Source organism: Accipiter gentilis, chromosome 30, assembly GCF_929443795.1.
Source record: "Accipiter gentilis chromosome 30, bAccGen1.1, whole genome shotgun sequence".
Classification (NCBI taxonomy): Eukaryota; Metazoa; Chordata; class Aves; order Accipitriformes; family Accipitridae; genus Astur; species Astur gentilis.
In genome coordinates, this window is record NC_064909.1 from 6,874,788 (window position 1) to 6,897,326 (window position 22,539).

The 22,539-nt window shown below is 39.2% G+C and overlaps 1 long non-coding RNA gene across 1 annotated transcript; it reads left to right on the plus strand.

The window, feature by feature from the left end:
* The first annotated feature begins 1,095 nt into the window (after positions 1-1,095).
* Positions 1,096-22,464, plus strand: LOC126052779 (uncharacterized). Its single transcript, XR_007510145.1, has 4 exons — positions 1,096-1,160; positions 1,878-1,976; positions 19,268-19,371; positions 21,242-22,464. It is a non-coding gene; the product is annotated as an uncharacterized LOC126052779 (long non-coding RNA).
* The last annotated feature ends 75 nt before the right edge of the window (positions 22,465-22,539 follow it).

Below are 22,539 nucleotides of genomic sequence, written 5' to 3' on the forward strand. Positions count from 1 at the left end.
GATGTTACAATTGCATGACAGCTGTAACGATTGTAAACCTAACTGGAAAGAAAACAAATCAAATGCAAAAACTGCAAAGTCCCCCAACGCAAGGAAAAATTTCCGAGGAGTATAAAGTGGAAAGAATGTCATTAGAGGTTATCTGTAAATATTGTCCTATTCACTAAAATAACAAACACAAAAGCACCTATGAGAATACTCACCTCTAATCTCACAGTGTTGCAGTATTGAAGATTTATATATTTGGCTAGGAAACCAAAATTCTTCCTTTTCCTTCTTGCTCCCCCCTTCATTTATCTCATAGCAAAATGAATGTACTTACCATGCAAAGTAAAGACTAAAAAAATTAATACTTTTTGGCATAAATTATTCCCAGATTAGAGACGGTCAGTCAGGATTTCCCTTGCTAGGTGACATGATATTTACTGTACATAGAACAGTGAGATCGGCTCCTAATGTTGATAATAGAAGGCAATGCTGATAAACAGCTACAGAATATATCAGGAATTAGGACACCTCAGTTCTAATCCAGGCTACACCACTGCTTAGTCATGATGTTGAACAGAGTACTTCACAACTCAATGCCACTCTTCCCACTACAGTGTGCTTCTACTATGTAGCATTTGAAATGCTGTAAATATTTCTTTAATAGTTCCAGTAGCTTCAAAAATGATGGGATTACTCAATCACATCCTTGAGTTCATGGCAGCATCCTGTAGCACATCAAGAATTTATTTAACGTTTTCAGGTGTTTAAATATATCTAAATTACACTTAAAAATAAATATTTTAAATAAAAATAATTAAAAGCTGCAGAAATTAAAACACGCACGCTTGGCTTCAGACTCCATTTGCAGATTGATAATGATCAGCACCTATAAATCCTCACGGGCAGTGAAACGCTGGAAGGGAGAGAGAATGTTTTCAACAATAGCTGATGTCTGCATCAGCAACAAAAACAGTCTCTGAGCACAGGCATCAAGGAGCATTTGATGTGAACAAAGTGACATCTTGTTTCATCAAAGGTTAATGAGTACAGCAGCTCTGTCAGCAGTACATTAAGACAGCAGTGTCACTGTTCATCATACTTGGTGAGTTCAAGGCGGACTGCAAGCATTGCCATTTGAGGATTTGTTGGGGTTTCTTTTCCCTCCTGCTTCAGTAAGTTTAATGTAACAAGTTAGTATTTCACCATAAGCAACTCTTTGAACTGTTTTTCCACAGAGCAAAAATGCTTTTGTAAGCCTGATACTTGTGCTGACTGGAAAACTAGAGGCTTTTCTCAGTAAATTTTATTTGTTTAACTAGAGAGCAAACCAGAAAATGTAATAAAACATCATTAAGCATTTTTGTTTGTTTATTTTTCAGTTTTCTGATAAAACATTTTTGATAGTTTTTTTTTTTTTTTAGAAAATGCAATATTGCTCAGTTAACGGCTTTGTCTTCAAGCAAAATTTTTGTGTAAAAATTTCAGTTTAGATATTTATCCATAACTGTCTATTAAAATAAGTGGAAAAGTATATAGGAGCATCAACAGGGAAACAAAGAAATAGCAGCAGTGAAAACCTGTACAGTCTAAGTTCAGCACTCTGCACAAATTCTGCTGCTAGATCCAGTGCCACTGGGCAGTGCTCAGAAAGATATTACAACCGGCTTCCGAGCTGGTAGCTTTCTGTTAGTATCTCAGGAAATTATTATGTGGCTGAACAAGCACCTGACTTCAGGACAGATTAAATAAGGACTAGATAGATGAGTAAGGATCTGGAATCTGGACCTTAGATGCAACAGCATTTGCCACATTCTGTCATCCAAGTTCATGACAAACAGGAGCGTATTTCCCTGCTGGATAATACCTTATCTTTCTCTAACTGTGGACAGGATATGGATGACATTTCATCGTCTCACATGGCAGCAACTTCCAGGATCCATGACCAAAGTCAAAGATGGGAAACTTCTTTCTGCTTGGGAACCGCCCGGGTGAGGTAAAAGTCTTTGCAGTCTTTAGCAAGTCAGTAGTGTTATAGGGCATTTACTATGCTAGCATTTTATGAGTTGTGCTCATATATTTGCTGAAAGTGCTTCTGAGTCCTGCTGCTATTGGCAAGTTGCGGCTTTTTTCAAAGGCTTCGGTTCTCCCTCCTCTTAGGGCTGAATGACTCATTTGGGACAGTTTTTTTGAACTTGTTTGTTTTACACAAGCCAAACTTTCAGCTCTGTCAGTCTCTAGCCAGACAAACCTTAACAGCTTATTGCACAGAGGTCTTATTTCCATCATTACATCTGTGTTTCACAAGGCAACCTGGACTTCATAGAAGAATCATAGAAAAGGTGGTTCAAATGGAGCTCAGAGGGCCTTGTTATTGTCAGGTATTCTTATGCCATTCCTGACAGGTGTTTGCATACCCTGTTTTAAAAACCATGTAATGACGGAGGTCTTGTCTATTCCCTGCACAATCCATTTAACCTCTGCATCAGAAAGGCCCCCTTCTCTACCTTACCTCTTTCTTGGTGAAAAGACTTAATCGCCATGAATATGAAAACCAGACTATTCCTTTCCTTTCTGTGGCCTGTTATAAGGTTAACCATATAATCCTTTGTACTCTCTGGATAGCTCAACACTGCATGGACCCAGGAGTCCTATGTATAACTTTCACCTGTTTCCTCTGTAGCAAGCAGTTGTACTGAATCAGACTATGCAGTAATGAAGATTTTCACTGGTATCTCACCTTCCTGCACAACACAGTCCCATTCGTGTTGTAAATTTTATTCTTTCACTTTTTGGCTAGCATCCCATCCCATTTTCTAAGGATAATGATAGCTTTGAGTTTGGAGATACTGTTTTGGCATATCCATTTTCTGGTTTTCAAAGTGAATGGAATGAAAGCAGGAATGACTTTTGCGTGGTTTCCTAAAGATATGAGACCTACACAATCATGCTACACAAGACTTTCTGTCCACACCCCTATAGCCACTTCTGATCCTGTAGGTCAATGTCAGCCTGACTTGACAGGAATGAAGAGTTCAAAGACTGAGTTTCTGCAAGGTTGGGGGAAGGAAAAAAAAGGGGGGGGGAGGGGGGGCGCAACCAACGAAGAACAGAGACTATCTGAATCAGAATAAGCAAATATCAGACATTCAGAATCCTTCTAGGAGGGAGACTTAAAAAGCATCTGTTTGGCACAAGTTTCATCTCAAACTTGTTCCCTCTTACAGCTGGGCTAGCCTAGAGCATGTATTGGGCTTCCTGGTTCCAGAACTCCTGCACCCATTTGCACTAACCTGGAAAATAAGTTTGCCATGATATGAAATTCTCAGTGAATAGGGTTATTATTTGTTTCTGTAAAGCTCCTTTCATCAGAAGATCTGAAAGCATGTGACAAAGAAGGCCTTGAGTGTTATCTCTGTTTTATGAATTGAAGAACAGAGAGGGAAAGCACCTCGCCTGAGGTCAATAGATCAATGGCGAACCCAGGTGTCCCTCAAGCAGTTGTCTGTGCTGCTTCAGGCACACCTCAAACAGAATCAGGTAACTTTTATTTTGCTATCCTATTTTTTCCACTATAGGCTTGACACTCACTTGGAGTAGTGGCCTAAGCTACTTTTATTTTTACCTGAGACATGAACCAACAGAAAAGAGCCTGTTTTTGGAGAAAGCAGCTCATCCTCAGATTTTTAAAGTTGTGGTCCTGTGAGCACCCAAATTTTGAGCCATTCCAACACTCAAGTTGGTTGCTTTTGAAAATTAAGTTATCTGTGTCTTTGAGTTAACAAAGGGAATTCAGGAATCACGTCTAGCCACAGCAGTTCTCATGCAGTTTGAAGGCAGAAACTCTTGCTGAATTCTGTGTTAGGCTTACTACAGTTGTTCAGAGAAGTACCATTTGCTCCCACTTAAAAATCATGTAACCTCTATGCATTCAGAATCTCAACACATGATTTGCTTAGCTTTAAATACATTCTAAGAGATTATGTAACCTTAACTGTTGTGTTCAGCTATCCTAAATAACTCTGTTCCATAATCAATGCCTGTCCACAAGCAGTTTCTAAAAATCAACCTGTCTGGAAGATTCTCACACTGAAAATCAAATTTTGTGGAGGATCCATACTCATTTTATCAGAACCTGTTTTATTGATCCAAACAAATCCATTCAGTGTCAAAAACCAAGGATAAAATCACAAAACAGTGTTCCCTCTGCTGAACATTAGCAACAAAGAATGATTCATTTGAAATAAGACTTCCAACTACAATTCTATCCCAATAAATAAATAAATGAGGTGCTAAAAGCACTGAATCCCCATGATGTCTCTAAGATGTCAGGAAGGAAAAAAAAGCTAGCTCTTACCACACAACTGCATTTAAAATTAAATTATCCAACAGCCTCCCTCACCATCACAGATGCTCTTTCTCATGTCTTCACCTCAAGAATACAGATTTGAAGAACCTTAAAAACGGTAGGAGACATGAACTGAAGAGAATTGAGAATAGTAAGTGGTACTTGAGTTTTAAATCTAATTCCAGAGAATTCATTCTGGCCATACCAAAATCTTGACATGCCTGTGCCTTCAGCAACCCAGGTATAAAAATGCTAACATTAGGATCACTCCTCTGAGCCCCAGTGAAGCAGGTGGCTCTTCTCTCTGAGTCAGGCATTAATCCCTGTGATTGGCGCGCCTAGATGTCCAAGCAGCATCCTGACTATAAGTGCGATGCTGCTTCACAGCTATTCTAAATATATTTTAGACTTACATGCTTATGTACTTCTGCCTGGATGTTTTTGTTTGACTTTTTTTTTTTCATTGTAGTTTTGAGCATTGCTTCAGTGAAACCCTTTAGCAAATGTTTAATTTTCATCATGTAACCAACCTAGCCATCTTCTACAAAGCACAGTCTTTTTCCATCTTAAATGCAAAGAGGATTTAAACATGTGCTTATACCTTATGCTGACCTGAAAACCTTGTGCTAGTGACAGAAGCAGAGCTATTGCTAGCAGTCACCTTCCCAATACTGCTGTATCACCGGGACTCACACCTGATCTAGAAAAGTTCTTCAGTCTCAATGGCCATTCAAGTCCTGTACCCTCCACTAAGGGCATCACTAGTAGTTTTGAAAAGGACAACTTCTCTTTTAGGAAACTGGAGCACAGTTTTCAATCACATAGTTTTAAACCCAGTACAAATATACTGGAAACAAAAAGGGAGAAGATTAAGGTTTGCTTTCTGTCAGAGGACTCTAGTGTCACGTGATACCTCATAAAATTAAGGATTGTACCAGACATGGACAAGAACAATATTCTGAAAATGACAGCACACAACAAGTATCTATTTTGACATATAATATACAGACATGCTCTGATTTAAATAAAGAACATACACTGTTAATTAGATCTGGGTTAAAAGTAATATCCAACACTCTGTGGGGATTAGAGCAAAGTCTGTGAGTTTACACTTACTCCAAGGGCGATTTTAGTGAGGTTTTTTGTGGGCTAAAATTAATGAAAGGAGAGAAAAAGCCAATGGAACATGAATGAAAATTAAATTATTTAATTAACCCAAGTGACTTTTAAATGTATAATCACTTTCAGAGCCTAACACTTACGGCTTTCAATGGCTAATTAGAACACTATTTGGGATGTTAAAGATTATGTGTGTGCTTGAATGAAAGTAAGAATTTGGGATTTGGATTACTTCTTTGATCATTTAGGGTATGGCATCGCAGCCTCGTATGCACATACCTAAATGGGATGGCTTACATGAGTAAGGTTAGTCACGTGCATGTGTGGTGGCCACAGCCTTCACAAACACAGCAGGGAACTTTAGGACTGAAGTGTAAGTCTGTACGTTTGGCTTAAGAGAGGGACTCCCAGGCTGGGGATTGTTACAAACCAAATAATCCGTCAGTCAAGCACAGAGACGGTGTTGCCAAGTGCTGGGTTATAGATGTTTGCAAAATTGTGCTTCTAGTGTATATAAGACATGCTACACGTTTTATTTGCAGGCTTAGGTACCACTCTGAAAATCATCTGATGTCAGCAAATCAGTATAGTTGCTATCTAAAAAGAAGGTGCACAAGCTACAGAAGCCTTTATATCAAATCTTTTGCCTGCTTTCATGGAGTGAAAAAGTTATAGTCAGTTTAAAAATTCAATTGATCTACAGATTATGTAAAAGTTCCACAAAACTATAAGGTAAAAATACACTACATAAACCATGCACATAGCACCCACAGCATCAAAACATCCACTAAAATGCATGCACATGTCTACTTTCTGGTCTAATAACTGTCCATTTTCCACATATTCAGGTCACGGAGACTTTCTTTAAAATATGAACATTGTTTTGAATCACATAATCTAAGATTTTACTTTGGAAACCAATCAGCATATAGCCAGTTAAGTCCTTAACTTCTCTGTGAGCTCCCTTCCAGATTTTCAGATGTCAGAAAGATCATAGCACGATATAATGCGCTGTGTATGGGGAGTTTCAAACTCTCCTACTCCATGCTATCTAGACATCACTAGCCTATATACACACCCCCCTAAAATAACAAGTAACTGTGTATTAAGATATCTCAATCTTCCTTCCTAGCAATATGTGAACCCGTCTTTACATTAGCAGTCTTCCCCTCAGTTATTTATCCTCAATTTGAACAGATACAGCTATATCCCTTGTCCTCACAAAGACGACAAAATAATGAAAGGTAGGATAGCTCCTTAAATCCAGTTCATGCATCCCTAGATTTACTTCTGTATACTACAAATGGACAAATAAAAAAAATCCCTGTAAAGCTTTTTTCAATTGCCAGTTTAAAGTGACAGTTCAAGGAAGATAAATTTTGTAGTTTCCCCATCAAGATAACAATAAAATACTCGGGTTCTTATTTACCCCAGATTCATCTATGTTGCTGATCATCCTGCACATTCACAAAACAGGTCGGAGTGCTTTAAATACAGGACATAAAACGGAGGCTGAACAGTAAGACTGAGTGTGTAGTCACTGTGCATGTACAAGCTCAATATATTCCTCTCAAATGGGTGAATCCTGAATGAAAATAAAAATAGACACGATGAAAATACATGAATGCACAAAGCTAACACAATAGCCCACAGAAATGCACAGTGGGTATTAGAAAGCCATCTGATCTTGCTTCTAGGTCTGGTTGTGACTTTGAATGCTGAATTATATACAGATACTAAAGATGTTTTACTAATATTACATTTCTGTGTGAATCCTTTCAAAATATATGAGAAGAAATACTGTATTTCTAGTTCTCTTTGAAAGGCTGATGGGATACCAAGCTCGTAAATTGCGTGCAATGAGGCCAAAGACAGCCTGAGATGATCATTCTGTTTGTAGGGGTACTTGAAGGGAAATTGCAATTGGTCAAATTCAGTAACTGCAGTTTCCACGTCATGAATTTGCTCAGGCTTCTTCATCTCAAGAAGAATCAACATCACCAAGGAAACTTTGATCTCACACACTCACAGAATGTTCTTGTAGTAACTGTTGAGAGGAGAATTTAGGGCCAAGTTCTGATTTGCTGCTTATCTTACAGACTACTGTTGACTTCTGGGTTTTCCTGTAGTGGTCCTCTCTATCTATCCGTCCATATTGCCTGCCTCCTGTTTTAAGTTTTCACTATGACATGCTCTGGGACAGGATCATCTTCCTTGCACAGAGTTTAGCACAACTGAGTCCTGACCCATGATGATGGCTCTGAGTGCTGAATATCATAAGAAAGAGTCAAAAACTTCCTGGTGCTATTCCTTTACCACTGAGTGGCTGTGAAAGATCAGGCAAGTCACTTCAGCAGTTCCTCTAAAAATAGGGTAAATACCACCATTTTTAGAGTAATGACAATTACTTGCTCGATACTCCACATTTAAGACCTGTGAAGCAGGTAGAGAAATCAATTCTTACTAAAAAGACAGACTTTTCTTTCTCTGTGAACATCAAAGAATATAAATGCTGACCAGAGGACAGAAGAAAGACAGGTTATTTAGACAAGACAGGTATCTGCAAATAAGCAGGGCTTTATGAAATCTGGTCTTGACTACTTCATGAACTAATCAAAATGGTCTTTGAACCATAGGTAATCACTTTTGAGAGTATACAGAGAACAGGGATAAAAAGAAAAGAAGAGGAAGGAATCACAGAATGATTGATGAAATTGCAAACCAATCAAGTCCTGGAAAGGTTCTGGAGCAAATGATTAAGCCAACAATTTTCAACCACTGGTATATAACAGTGATAAAAAGAGCTAGAAAACAACCATGGCAAGTCAGTCCAATTTCCCTGTTTGATGGATTAATATGTTTAGTGGATAGCAGGAGAGCAGTAGATATATTTCAGCCTGAATAAGACTCCTGACATGTCGTATGCAACTATCAAAATTAATGAAAGAAACAGTTTAAATGTGCACATACTCTATGGTGTTTACAACTGACTGAAGAACATCTATTGGTGATTCACTGCCAAAACAATTCCTACAGAGGAACAGGTATCTGAAGTATCCTTGAAGTATGTGTCCTGGAAATAATTCTTATTTAATGAATGGTTTGAACAGTAGAGTAAGACAGGCAAAAAATCTGCAGACAGCAATCAAGTAAGGAGATACTGCAAGCATAGATTCAGGGCCTAATCCTGTCCTCCAGGGCTCTTGACTAGTATGGAAATAGTGGTATATAATAAGGTGATAAAACACTCTAGGACAATCAATATGTCCAAAACCAAAAGCTGAACTTTGGTAAAAATGAGTTGGAAGTATTACACTTAGGAAGGAGAAAACAAATCACAGGTGCATCAAGCTAGTAAGGCTGTAATACAGTAGAAAAGATCAGACTAAACAGGAGCATACAGTGTGACTGCTTGAAAACAAAACAGCTTATTTGGGTCTTGAAAGGAGTGTTGTAGGACACAGGTATTGCAGGTGAGACCTCAACTCATGTACCATATCATCAAAGGCACCTCAAATTACTTGAGACATATTCATGTACAGAAGTTCCCTTTAGAGTAAGTTGTTCACTTGCACTTGCTCGGGAGCCAGCCTTGCTGGGCTCTAGGTGCTCATGCAGCAATAGCATCAGTGATGGCCACTCTGGTCGCTTATACTGTGCCCCAGTAAGGAAAAGGGCAGGCTGAAATATTTATCATTGATTTAGGAACTGGGGAGTGGAAGAATGTAAATTCCATCAGTTAAACATGGATTAAAACTAAATTATGGTGCCAAAACCCACCTGAACAGAGGGTCTCCTGGTCTCCAAATACTAGCTATGGGCTTCTTCAATGCCACTGCTAATGGCAAAGAAAAAGCCTCCTCTGGTAAAGTCATTGAAGATTACTGTTCATGGCACAACAGCATCACATCATAGTCTATAGTTGGTCAAGCAGATTTTTAAAAAGCTGCAATAGACTGCCTTTCTCCAACATGGACAGTAGAAATTTCTCATGAACGCTGCTTCAGCAGTTTTGGCAAGGAGGAATCTGGGGCTCAGAGAAGTTTCTAAACCAATGCAGGTTAGCCTAGTAATGTCATGATAAATTGACCAAGTGCTGTGCCAAGAACAGCTCTTGCTATCCCTGCTAAACTGAGCCATCAGAATTACATGGCACTGGTTTTCATCATGAAGGCAGCCACTATGAGAGCTGGCAGGACAGTAAAGGCTGCATGCTTCCCCCTCCTCACATTAATCCCTTCCTCATTTCTCCTCCTCAGAGATTGCTGTTATGTTATGGTATTGAGTCTGTAGGCAAGCAGCTTTTTAACTGCAAGGTAACCAGTACGAGGAACACAACAATATCCTTTTCCCTGATGGAAATTTTAAGCAATTGTGCCAATGGCAATTACAAATATGTGGGCAAGTGAGTTTGGAGATACTATATATAGTATTTACAGTCTGTTGGCCACCCGTTGGTTCATAGCTGTATACACAGAATACAAATACCTCCACAGCCAAGATGGCATAATGTCTATAATGTCAGCATATAGCCTGAAAAAGCACCTCCCCATCCCCACCTGGCATGAAAGTGCAGACTAAAGAAAGATAACCAAGATACCCAACAGGACATCTAGAAAGAAAACTTTTCTACAACAATTAAATTCATTCAATTAAAGGCCCATTTGACTCTGTGAGGGAAAAAAAACCCTAAAAAAAACCTATAAAGTAAGCTTTCTGCACAATTAGGCTTTGTTTTCTCTGTTTGGACATTCAATCTGTCATCACAATGTCTTTGAAACCTTGTTTACAATGAAGACAGGTTACAATGGAGCAAGTAAGATAAAAGCTGGTGACAGACAAGGTCCAGAAAGGATTTTTATAAGCTGGAATCAATTTTATCTATTAAATCAGTGAAGAATCACTCTGTCAAATGATTCAAACGATACATGTATTTTTTCCAAACATTTTTTAATGTTTTGGAATAAAGGGAATAATATTAGGCATTCATATAACTAAATTGAAATTCTAGTCAGAAGTTACAAGAGTACTCAAAAAGTATTCCTTCTTCTTTTTACTGAATAATTTACTGAATGTTACTCTCGGATATGCATTGCCATGTGGCAGGAGAAAAGCCAATGCAACACAGGCTGACTGGAGGTTTGAACACAAGGCTGCTTGTGAGGCCACGTGTGAGAAATGTAAAGTATACTACATTTTGCTTTTGGCATCTAACGAACTTGCCTGAGTGAACATACCTGCCAAAAATTACATTAGCAACAAGGTATCTTGCACCTGTGCCAACACGTTTCCCTTCAAACATGGAAATAACTTACCCTACGTGTCTGGCCTCCACTGATGTCTTGAAAGTCGAGACATATCTGTTGCAGATTAATTTGAGTTTTTGCTTTGGATGAAGGGACCAGTCTGCTGACTTGGTGGGATTTGGAGCACAGAAGATGAGAGGCTGAGACAACTGGGTTCAGTCTCAAGAAGAGAAGGTGAAAGGAGATCTTATAGTTTTCTTCATCTATATAACAGGCACGTTTAAAGAAGACAGAGCCAAATTTCTGGAGGTGCACAGTGAAAGGAAAAAGGCAATAGACACAGGCTGCAGCCAAGGAAATTCCAATTAGATGTTAGGAAATTTTTTTTCACCATGAGAGTGGTCACAGACTGGTTACAGGCACCCAGGGGTGCCAAGGAGCCTTCGTCCTTGGAGATGTTCAACACCTGGCTGTACATAGCCCTGAGCAACCCAAGTTATCTTTGAAGCTGGATCTAACTTCAAAGTCGGACCTGCTCTAAGCATGATTGTTGGACCAGGCAGCCTCCAGAGGCCTCTTCCAGGCTGAGTTATTCCCTGACTCTCAAAGAGAGTTGCTGCAAGGCTACTCATTTAGAAGTGTCTCACAAGAAACAGGTTCTGATCTTAACAGCAGCAACAACAAATAAAGGGTCACCTTTTAGATGTTTGTGGGCTCCATATGCCAGCAGGGTATTAAGAAGCATTATTGAAGATTTGCCCCAGAATTTGTTGTGTATGCTGTCAATCTGCAAAAACATTCTTTAGTTTTACTGTCTCAAATAGGAGTTGTTCCTTCATGGGATGCGGCTTGAGATGAGGAAACACTTTACAGGAAAAGGAACATGCAGGTCTTGATTTTTTTCCTTGCAATGGTATAACAGAGAGCCCCTCTTTATGCTTGTACTGGAATAGAATAACTCTGAACTGGGGTTGGATTTTTTTTGTTTGCTTTTGTTTTTAACATCCCTAAAAGCTTCCTAGTGTTAGAACTAAAACCAAGCAAACAAAAAGAAAACCCAAACAGGATCTAAGTTTCATGTTACATTTGCATCCAGCATCTGCAATCTGATCTTGACAAAACAGGGGGGTTATTTAGAATTAGTTTGGATTCTAAACAAACAAGTGAAGGGTTGGAAGGTACTTTCTTAAAGCACATACGAACAACACATTAAATAAACACTGAGCTGGACTTGGAGATCTTGCTCTAATACCCAGTTCTGCATGAATACCCTAAAGGACATTGGTCAAGACATATTTTTTTCTCTGCCTCACTTCTCCCCCATAAAAAGGAATTTAATATCACAATGCAGTGAAGTTATCAAAAACTTGAAAGTACAGCTAACATACGTTGAACAGAAACAGAAAGAAAGAAGAGCAAGTACTCCCTTGCAAATACATTCTTGATTTTGCTTAATTTAAATACTGGAGACTCTTGGATGGCCAAGGCTTTTCTCACATCCTTATACAGCACTATCTGTCAGTTAGTTGTGCCGTCCAGATTGTGTCCATGAGCACACAATAGAAGTCTCCTTCCACTGGGGTAGCTTCTTTTACAAGAAACAACAATTCCCACCTCTCACTGAGATCCAGATTTAGAAACACAATCCCATAGAATCTGTGTGAGGAACCTGATAGAATCTAAGCTGGTGGCACTGAGAGCAGAAACCCGACACAGGAGGACAGGGCACAGTCTCATGTGGAGCCACATCCTCAGTTTGTCTCATCACAGTTTGCATAGATCTGCAGAGCTAGCTTTTGGATTATTGTGCCTCAAGACACCACACTCAGATAAAACTTTGCAGAGTGTAAGTGTAAGCATTTAAATAAATGTGAAAGGCAAGGCAGGCTCATTATGGAAGGGAAGTTTTCTTGATGCTGGTTTGGTTTCCAGCATTGTTCTTGAGGACATTCACACTGAGGCCTGCAGGTGAAGAGGTTTCCCCCATCTCCCCTGAAGCAAGCCTTCTTCTTTGTCTTTGTCTGTCCAGTCCTAGACATGTTATAACCCAAGGTCTGACACACTATCTGGAAGCAATGGCCACAGAAAGGGACTGTCTGCCAAGGTGTCCTGACTAACGTAAGAGAACAAATCCTCCATCATTGCCCAAGCACCATATGTCAATACAATAAAATCACTGTCTTCTCTGTACTCAAGGTTACATTTGTTTATGATTACAGTGTTTATTTCTTGCTCTGAGACTATAACTGTGCATGCTCTTTCTTCTATTAAAATACATTTTTCCACCCCCACCCTGTTAATCCTTTTCCCACCCCCCACCCACTTCTCAACATGTAGCCAGAGAAGGAAAATTCTCTCGCGCATATGTAAAACATAAAGTTTCTTTTTTAAGAGTATTAATAATTGGGTGTCATGGTTTAACCCCAGCCAGCAACTAAGCACCACGCAGCCGCTCACTCACTTCCCCCCCACACCCAGCGGGATGGGGGAGAAAATCGGGAAAAGAAGTAAAACTTATGTATTGAGATAAGAACGGTTCAATAGAACAGAAAAGAAGAAACTAATAATGATAACACTAATAAAATGACAATAGTAATAATAAAAGGATTAGAATATACAAGTGATGCACAATGCAATTGCTCCCCACCTACTGATCGATGCCCAGTTAGTTCCTGAGCAGTGATCCCCCACCCCCACTCCCCCCAGTTCCTATACTAGATGTGACGTCCCATGGTATGGAATACACCGTCGGCCAGTTTGGGTCAGCTGCCCTGGCTGGGTCCCTTCCCAACTTCTTGTGCCCCTCCAGCCTCCTTGCTGGCTGGGCATGAGAAGCTGAAAAATCCTTGACTTTAGTCTAAACACTACTGAGCAACAACTGAAAACATCAGTGTTATCAACATTCTTCTCACACTGAACTAAAAAACATAGCACCGTACCAGCTACTAGGAAGACAGTTAACTCTATCCTGAAACCAGGACATTGGGTTATAATGGCATATCTGCGGTGACAACATCTAAATACAAAAATGTATTTAAGTACTTGTTTTACTTTAAGCAAGTTAAATAAAGCCAATGTGAACAGCTGTATACTTTTTGTTGGGATGGGATGCTACTGAAAGCAGCACAAAGATGAGGAGATTTAAGTTTCATCCCAGTTTCTCCCACTTGCCCTATAATTCTGCAGCAAGTCTCCTTTCCTGCTCATGCCTTCCAACCTGAGACAGAAAGTACCATGTGATATTTTTGCAAAGTGCTCTGAAACATAAGGATAGATCAATTCAAATGCATTATTGGCATAGATTAAGAAGTCTATGGTGCTCCAAAGTTTGAGTGTGCTGGCCTTTCCACTTAAAGGACAGAGTCTCTGTACGGGAGAACAACATTGGTTTCAAGTTTCCATCTTGGAAGAGTCTTTTTACAATTTGGTTGCACCCACCAGAGCCCTGCAGACAGGCACACCAGAGGAAGCTGCAGAAACCTTCCTCCATGGGCTGCTGCCCAGCCCTCAGACCTGCTCCTGTCATTGGGCTCACTCTCCACCAAGAGAGAGGATGTGGCCGCCATCCTTCTGCTTGCTATGCATCATTTTCCTTTAAATAACACAACGCTATCATATAAAACTGTGGCATATCAGCCCCCTCTCAGTGCTTGTAACAGAGTTAATCCTGTAAGAAGTGCTTTCTAGTGCAATCAACTGCTTCAGAATGGATGCAGGATGCAGTACTGTCAACACCCGTAACAGTGAAAAATCTACCCTCCATTAGACTCCTGCCAAAGCAATAAGAAGTTTTCTGCAATTGCCCATTTGAGTGATAAATCTTGCCTCCCTGGAGTGGTTTTTGATAAACGTCCAACTGGGGTCGGGATGAATGAAGGTAGTCACCAGGTTCCACCCACTCTCACAATATATACTTCGTCTAATGTGCCACAGAGCAATACAACCTACAATATATCTAAACCAAATATTTGGCTAGTTAAGTAATTATGCTGAAAGGTTCCCCTATCTTTATTATACCAGAAAGAAATGCATAAATCACCTGATGTTATATCTCTGAAGAAATTTCCTTTAACTGGGGCACCAGGAAGTGATTTGTAGTTTGTGAGTTGGAATAAAAGGGAGAAAGAAAAAGTGGTATAGTCTTTAAAAAAAAAAAAAAAAAAAAAAGGCAACCAAACCCCCCCCCAACAAACAGGCAACAACGTTAATTGTTTGCTGATCCTACAAAGATTTCTAACAAGTCAAATGCAGCTGCATATAAAAGGACAGGTGCACGGCAGCTCTGAGGGATCTTCTAATAAAGATAATATCTTTACTAAAAAGGAACAAAGTTCATTATTTCCTGTTAAAGATGCCCATGCAATACCAGTGCAGCTTAAATAATCGTAGCTAAATATTGACTATTTGTGGAACAGCTCTCATTCCTGAACTCTGCACATGATGTACTCATATAACACAAGACTGCGCTGCACCAACCATGAGACACGAGTCTGTATGCAGAAGCAGGATAATATTATGAGTCCTTGTCTGCCTTGGCTTTTTCTGCCTCCATTTACAAGGAAAAGTTGAATTGCAGTTTAAAAGAAAGACACTACTCTGTGGATAATTTGCTTGGACATGGTTAAGAAAATACTCAGCACCTACATTTCTATTTTTCATGCCTAGCTCTTGATGTAAAATTTATTAGCTAATGAGGTAGGGCAGGTAGAAACAAAAGACAACACAGAAACACAAAAGACTGACCCAAACAACTCAAAGGCTATGTGAGTAATAAAACATCCAATATTTGCTTTTAGAAATGTTAAACTCCTGAGTGGCTAGGGAACTGTCACTTATGCAGACTTCATTATTAATTTGCACCACCTTCTCTGAAGACTTTGTACTGATCATGCAGTTAAATTCACATCTAGAAAGACATGAACCTAGAGAGATAAGAAGGGATATGAATCTAGACCTATAATAGGTTGGAATATGTAACCTTATTGCACTAGGAAATAAAACAAGAAGCACGGCACACTAAGTATAACTCTTTTAGTTCCTAGTCACAAACAATAAGATCTATACTTGCTGGTGTCTCATTCCTATATCTTAATTCTCCAGCCTGGCTTTCTTATTTTCAGATGTCATTGCCTTTCCTGTTGTCTGCTGTTCCGATATTCAAAACTATCTTTGAAATTAGTGCTTCTCTAACATTGATTTTCATTACTCTAGTATTTAAATATAGGCTATTTCTGCTGGTTGGTTTTTTGGGGTTTTTTTTAATTCTAGCCTGTCATTTATTTATCACCTCATGAAAGTCTTGAGCCATCCTATCCTTTATGTGCTCATAAAATCATAGAATGGTTTGGGTTGGAAGGGACCTTAAAGGTTATCTAGTTCCAACCCCCCTGCCATGGGCAGGGACACCTTCCACTAGACCAGGTGGCTCAAAGCCCCATCCGACCTGGCCTTAAACACTGCCAGGGATGGGGCACCCACACCTTCTCTGGGCACTCTGTTCCAGTGTCTCACCACCCTCACAGTAAAGAATTTTTTCCTCATATCTAATGTAGATCTACCTTATTTCAGTTTAAAACCATTACCCCTCATCCTATCACTACACTCCCTGTTACAGAGTCCCTCCCCATCTTTCCTGTAGGCCCCCTTTAAGTACTGGAAGGCTGCTATAAGGTCTCCCTGGAGCCTTCTCCTCTCCAGGCTGAACAACCCCAACTCTCTCAGCCTGTCTTCAGAGGAGGGGTGCTCCAGCTGTCTGATCATCTTCACAGCCCTCCTCTGGACTCACTCCAACAGGTCCATGTCCTTCTTATGTTGGGGGCCCCAGAGCTGAACACAGTACTCCAGGTGGGGCCTCACCAGAGCAGAGTAGAGGGGCAGAATCACCTCCCTCAACCTGCTGGTCATGCTTCTTTTGATGCAGCCAAGGATACGGTTGGCTTTCTGGGCTGTGAGTGCACATTGCTGGCTCATATTCAGTTTTTCATCCACTAATACCCCCAAGTCCTTCTCTGCATTCTCCTTCTCAATCCATTCATCACCCAGCCTGTATTTGTGCTTGGGATTGCCCCAACCCATGTGCAGGACCTTGCACTTGGCCTTGTTGAACTTCATGAGGTTTGCACGGGCCCACCTCTCAAGCCTGTCAAGGTACCTCTGGACAACATCCCTTCCCTCCAGTGTGTGGACCACACCACACAGCTGACTTGGTGTCATCAGCAAACTTGCTGAGGGTACACTCGATCGCATTGTCGACGTCACTGACAAAGATGTTAAACAGTTTTGCCTTGTGCAGGATCACAGTATGCGTATTGGATCATTCTACCTTGTGTTGTTTATTTTTCACAATGATGCAAACTGACAGTCAAAAATTTGGCTAGTTTTGAGTTACATTCAAATTTCATCTTCTATTTGCATATCTAGGGTTTGGGGATTTTTTTCGTTCAACATACTCTTGGAATCCAGTGTCATACAAATCATTTAAATAACTGTACAATCCACATTTATTAATTTTATAACTGAAGAAACCCTCCTCTAGAGGAGACCACGTCAGAGGTACATACGGGTTAAGTCAGGATTTGTTCTGTTGCAGAGATTTGGAGACTACATGACTTAGTCAAAGAACATGAATGTTCATCTCTATAATTTTCCAAGTCAATGCTGGGCGAAGTGTATCAGATATTTGGGCAACGGTCCCTTTTGTTATATTGTGGCTGGTCAGAAGCATTAAAAGAAAATGATTTTGTAGCTATTGTTGAAAGGCAGCAAAAAGAGTATACTGTGCAAACTTGCTTATACCTTATTTTAGAAAGATTCAGTGGAATTAGCCAGTGCAACAGAAGGGTATGCAAAGTCACCTAATGCACACAAATTAAGACCAGAGACACAGGTAACAGGCAATATCAATTCAAGCATCAAGTCACAGCACATAAGCAGAGGAGTGAGCCAGAGGTATTTGTGGTCCATTTATTCATTAGCTACTATCCTTAAATGATGGAAATATGGGTAAAAGATGAGTAACAAATAATTGGAGATGAAGAGCATGGCTTTGTTTTGAACAGAGCAGAGATTCTCTTTCTCTGTTCAATTTCAGTTCATTCATGCAACCGTATTTGAATTCACTGTTAAACAGCTAGGACCATGATGGGATCTGTTGACTGCTGTTCCCAAAACATAGCCTTTTTGTTAAGTATGTGCAGTACATCAAAGCTGTGGACAGGAAAATGGTGCCATTGAAGAGGATTTCAAGATATATATGAGGATTGTTCTCATGTGAAAAGAGAGAATAATTAGTCTGAAAAGCTAGAGGAAAAAAGTCCCTTTAATTTTCCAACATAATCTAAGAGGTACCCTCCAACCCTCATTAGACCATACTCGGGGGCACATAACTGCAGGCTATTTACAAAATCACTGAGTCAGGAGTTCTGTTAGAAAAGAAACAACATTGGAACTGAAAATAATGAGTTTATGGACTTAATTCAAAATTTTCCAACCTTCTTTATGGTGGAAAAAAAGATTGTATGGGAATGCATTCACCATGAATATGAGATTCCTCACCTTGCCTTTTCTGTACAGGTAATACACAAGCTTTGGTTTACATTTTAGAAAGACTCTTAGATCATTTACTGTCAGGAGGAGCTGAGGATGCTCTTAAGATGGAAACTTCTTGGCCCTTAGTAAGAGTGCTTATCTTAGTTTATCCCACTCCAGCCAAGAACAGAGGTAAACATCTCAAGATACAAAGTATCTAATGTTCCTAATAACAGCATGTAGACTCCCAAACAATGGGGAAACAGTCTAGTCACAGCTAGTGACTTTGCCAAGCAGAAAAGAGACGACATTTGAACCTTCATATTAAAAACTCACATCTCATAGTAGTCATCTTCCTGTTGTAATTAATAAATGTAGAACTATGTTGAATGTTCTGAAAGCTCAAAAATTTTTATTATTAACACAGCAAGTAATTAGGAAACAATTACAAAGGCAACCACCACCATAAAAAAAAGCAAGAGTAACTCTATTCCTTGCAGTTCCAGATCCCCAATTTTAATGTTTACACTTAGTCTGTTCCCCAAACACTCACATATTTGACACATCTTTGGGGAATTTATTGAGCTGATAGATTATTACTTTGTGATGTTGAAACAATTGATTATTTCCTATGTATTAATGTACTGTTGCTACACAGTTCTTGCCAACATCTTGCAAGACATAGTACTTACTAAAACAAATTAGCATTTGCAGTGTTCTTAGTTTATTAAGAATGACTTTCTGAAGTTTAGAGAACTGCAAAGAGGCTGACCTGTGGTAATGATTTCCATAAAATTGTACTCTCATTGATTCACTGTAAATCAGTCCTCTGACTTAAGGTCAACTGTTTCAGATTTATACTCCATGCAGCTGAGTAACTGGGAATGATAAGATACAGAAACTAAGCAAGTCTTGCCTAAAGGATTTGTTCTCAATTTGAAAACACGTGGATTTTAGGACATACAGGTATGAGTAGCTTAGATCACTTCCCTTTGTAGAGTAGAATACACCTTTCGCTAGTGTACCCATCATATTTTTTCAGGTACCAAAAAAGAGAAGAGTTAAGAGGGGACCAGTCCAGCTGTTACGAATAATTATGGAGTAGTTCACTCCCAGAGTTCAAAAGCCTTGCATTAAATTTCAAAGGTAGGTACTGGAACTATTTTCAATATATATTCATGACTGGGATGGAAAAAAGAAAGTTTTTCTTTCAGTTGTCAACATCTCTGTGCTTCACTAATGCAATCTGCAACCTCAGTCTACACATTTGAGACAATGTTGGAACTCCTATATGAGTACTGAATAGAGGAAAAAAAGTAATTGCTTACTTAATTACACTGATACTAACAGCAACTCACAAAGGATAAACTGAGCCTCCATTTCAACTATCTTCCATCCACTTGGGAAATAAACCAAACTCTTGTTATTGTTTAAATGGCCTTTTACAGAGAATACGTTACGTACAATTCCCAAGTCTGCATGAGCCAAAACAGGTGTTTCTGGTAGAACACAGAAGAGCTCCTACCACCAGCAATTCAAGTGTAGATGTAAACGATCAAATAAAAGTTTGATCAATCTATTCTCAAGGCATTAATACTTTTCTCAAATAGGACTTTGTTTCTTATATAATTCAATGGCATGCTTCAGCATAAGCAGGCCCAATATCAGCTTTCACATCTTAGTAGAAATTCTAACTATGCTTCATCCAACCTCCTAAAATACATAAGCTATCAAACATATTGGGCCTGTTTCAGTTAAATACTTGCCTAGTAATTTTATTTCCCCTTATTGCAAAACCAGGTTTGCTTTGCAAAAATTTAATCGCAGCAGAGTTGCCCACAAAACTACACCCACCACACTCTACTCCATATTCCCACGCTTTTTAATATTTGTCATATTTCATCTTTTAATGCAGTCCTAATGAGAGCATATTGGAACACCACAGAACCCGGCTTGTAAGAATGCAGTCTTGAAATAAAACATGGAACAGAAGGAGCATTGTATTACAGCCTCTGTTAATGTTTTAATGGTTGAGAGATTTCCAACATGTTGGCAGTGTCAGGACAAACCAATTTAATAAATTATTAACACTAATCAAACATTTTTATGATGGCAGTCAAAACTTCCTTTGCAGTTAAGGTTAATTCTGTTGAAGTTTGACAAAGATGTTACTGTTTGATGGAAACCACGTTTAAAACTACAGTCTCCTTCAAATCAAAACCTCGCAGTGCACTGAGAAGAAATGGTTAAGCAACAAATCTCAAAGTACATAAAGAAACAGTGAAGGCAGGGCTACAGTCTCCATCAGCAGCACAAGAGCTGATGAATGGTAGTGAAACGTAAATTGATTACAGCGTATATAATACGCCTGCCACTACTTGGGAAAGGATAGAGAGACTGTTATCGGGAAGAGATAAAGCTTAAGCTGTCGAGGGGAGAGCACTAAATAAATATACAAAGAAAATCCAGGAATTCCAGGCACTTGACAAGATAGGTAGAGAGGAAAATAAAGAATCCTGCCAGTTTTGATGTATTAAACTTTGGAGAAAAGGTATTTTAAAACTTCCTTTCATTCAAAAGGCAACTAACAATAACACCACCAGACAACGCCACATTCTCCCTCTGACTCCTCTAGCCCTGCCAGCTAGTTGAAATCCAGCACAGCAGAAACTAATGAGGGGTATGGATTAACAATACAATGTTTCTCAGGCCTTTCTTGGGCCTCCCCTGGGGCACCCAAAGTCTATACATCATCAATCTACTGCAAATTGATATAGTCAGCCTGTGACAAGGGTCAGGTTTCCAGGACCAGCTACCAGGCATGATCTAGTCATTTTGAGTTACCAAGACAAAGCTCTGTTCTGCTGAGCTCCGGCATATAAAATCCACAGTTCCCCAGGTTTTCATTGAGCTGAAATCAAACCATAGAGCCCTCTCTGTTCTCCTCTAACACACTGAGAAACAAGCTCACCTTTCTGAAGTGACACTGTTGTTATTATTTTGTGCTCTCTTACAGATGATGCCATCTCTGAAACTTCAGGCTCACAAACAAGAAGATCATATACTAACCCACCAGTTTATTATTATTAATAATTAATATTCTTATTTATTGTATGCCAATTATTTCAATCACATAAAAATAGTAACAAGATAAAACATATGTATTTATTTTCAATATACGAGAGCAATGAAGAAGAGAAAAAGGTGCTTGCTGGAGGCTACTAAGTAAGAAATAAGTTTTATTGGAGTACCAAAACCTTTTGTTCACCCACAAATATTTTTCCTGAATAATCACATGTGGGATCCTGCTTTTGTCCAACAACTCATGTGCCATAGCTTTTCCCAATACTCTGAATTTGGAGTGGATTAATTTGATACGTTCATATTTGTGCTGATGTCCCCTTAGCTTAGCTGAAGTCAGTGGATTTCCACACAAGCTTGGTGGCAAGCATGCCTTGGCTCACAGCCCTGCAGCCTTGTCAACTGCACCTAAATGCACCCATTCAGATGGGAAAAGGCACAAGAAACTGAGTATACAGCACACTGAGAAAAGTTAAATGTTTTGTCAGCAAGATACGTGCAGCCCAAACTAAAGTAGATTTAAATCACTAGAAAGGCCCCTATTGATGCCAATAGTTTTGATGGCATTCATGCTTCTACAGAAACTGCAGCAGGTAAGAATTTCATAATATCTATAGGTTTAGCACCACCTAGACTTATAATTAATAGTTCTTCCTGAACGTAACTTTCATGGTTGATGATCTGCCTCAGAAGGAATTAAAAAACCAAGCTACCACGTAGAAAAAAAAATGGATTATTGGATCCTAGCTACCTAAAATATGTCCGATTTCTAAGGCATCCAATATACTCAAGTTAACTTTAAATATTCGCAGTTACTTGTGGTCCAACACAGGTATGAACTACCAGTAGAAAACAGGATTTTTTATTCCTAAAGGAACTTAAATGAAATTCAATATATTTGTTATTTATAATATTTCTATGATCATATCCCATTAATATATTTTAGAATGTGTGTCCAAAAAAGAATCCTTGCAAACATTACTTAGGCATTTTTTAACAAAAAGCAAATCCTCAAATTCATTTTGTGTTTTGTCTGCTCTGAATGGACAACCAGATTTGAAAAGCAAGCAAGAGAACTGAGCAAGCCACTTGTGGTATGAACATCTGATGAACATTTGCTCATATTTATTCATGCAAGCATTCTGGAATTTCTGTCATGAATGGTTTTCCAAACACAACGTCATGCATATGAATGTGCACGAAAAGCAAATAAAAAGATGCACTAATACCTTT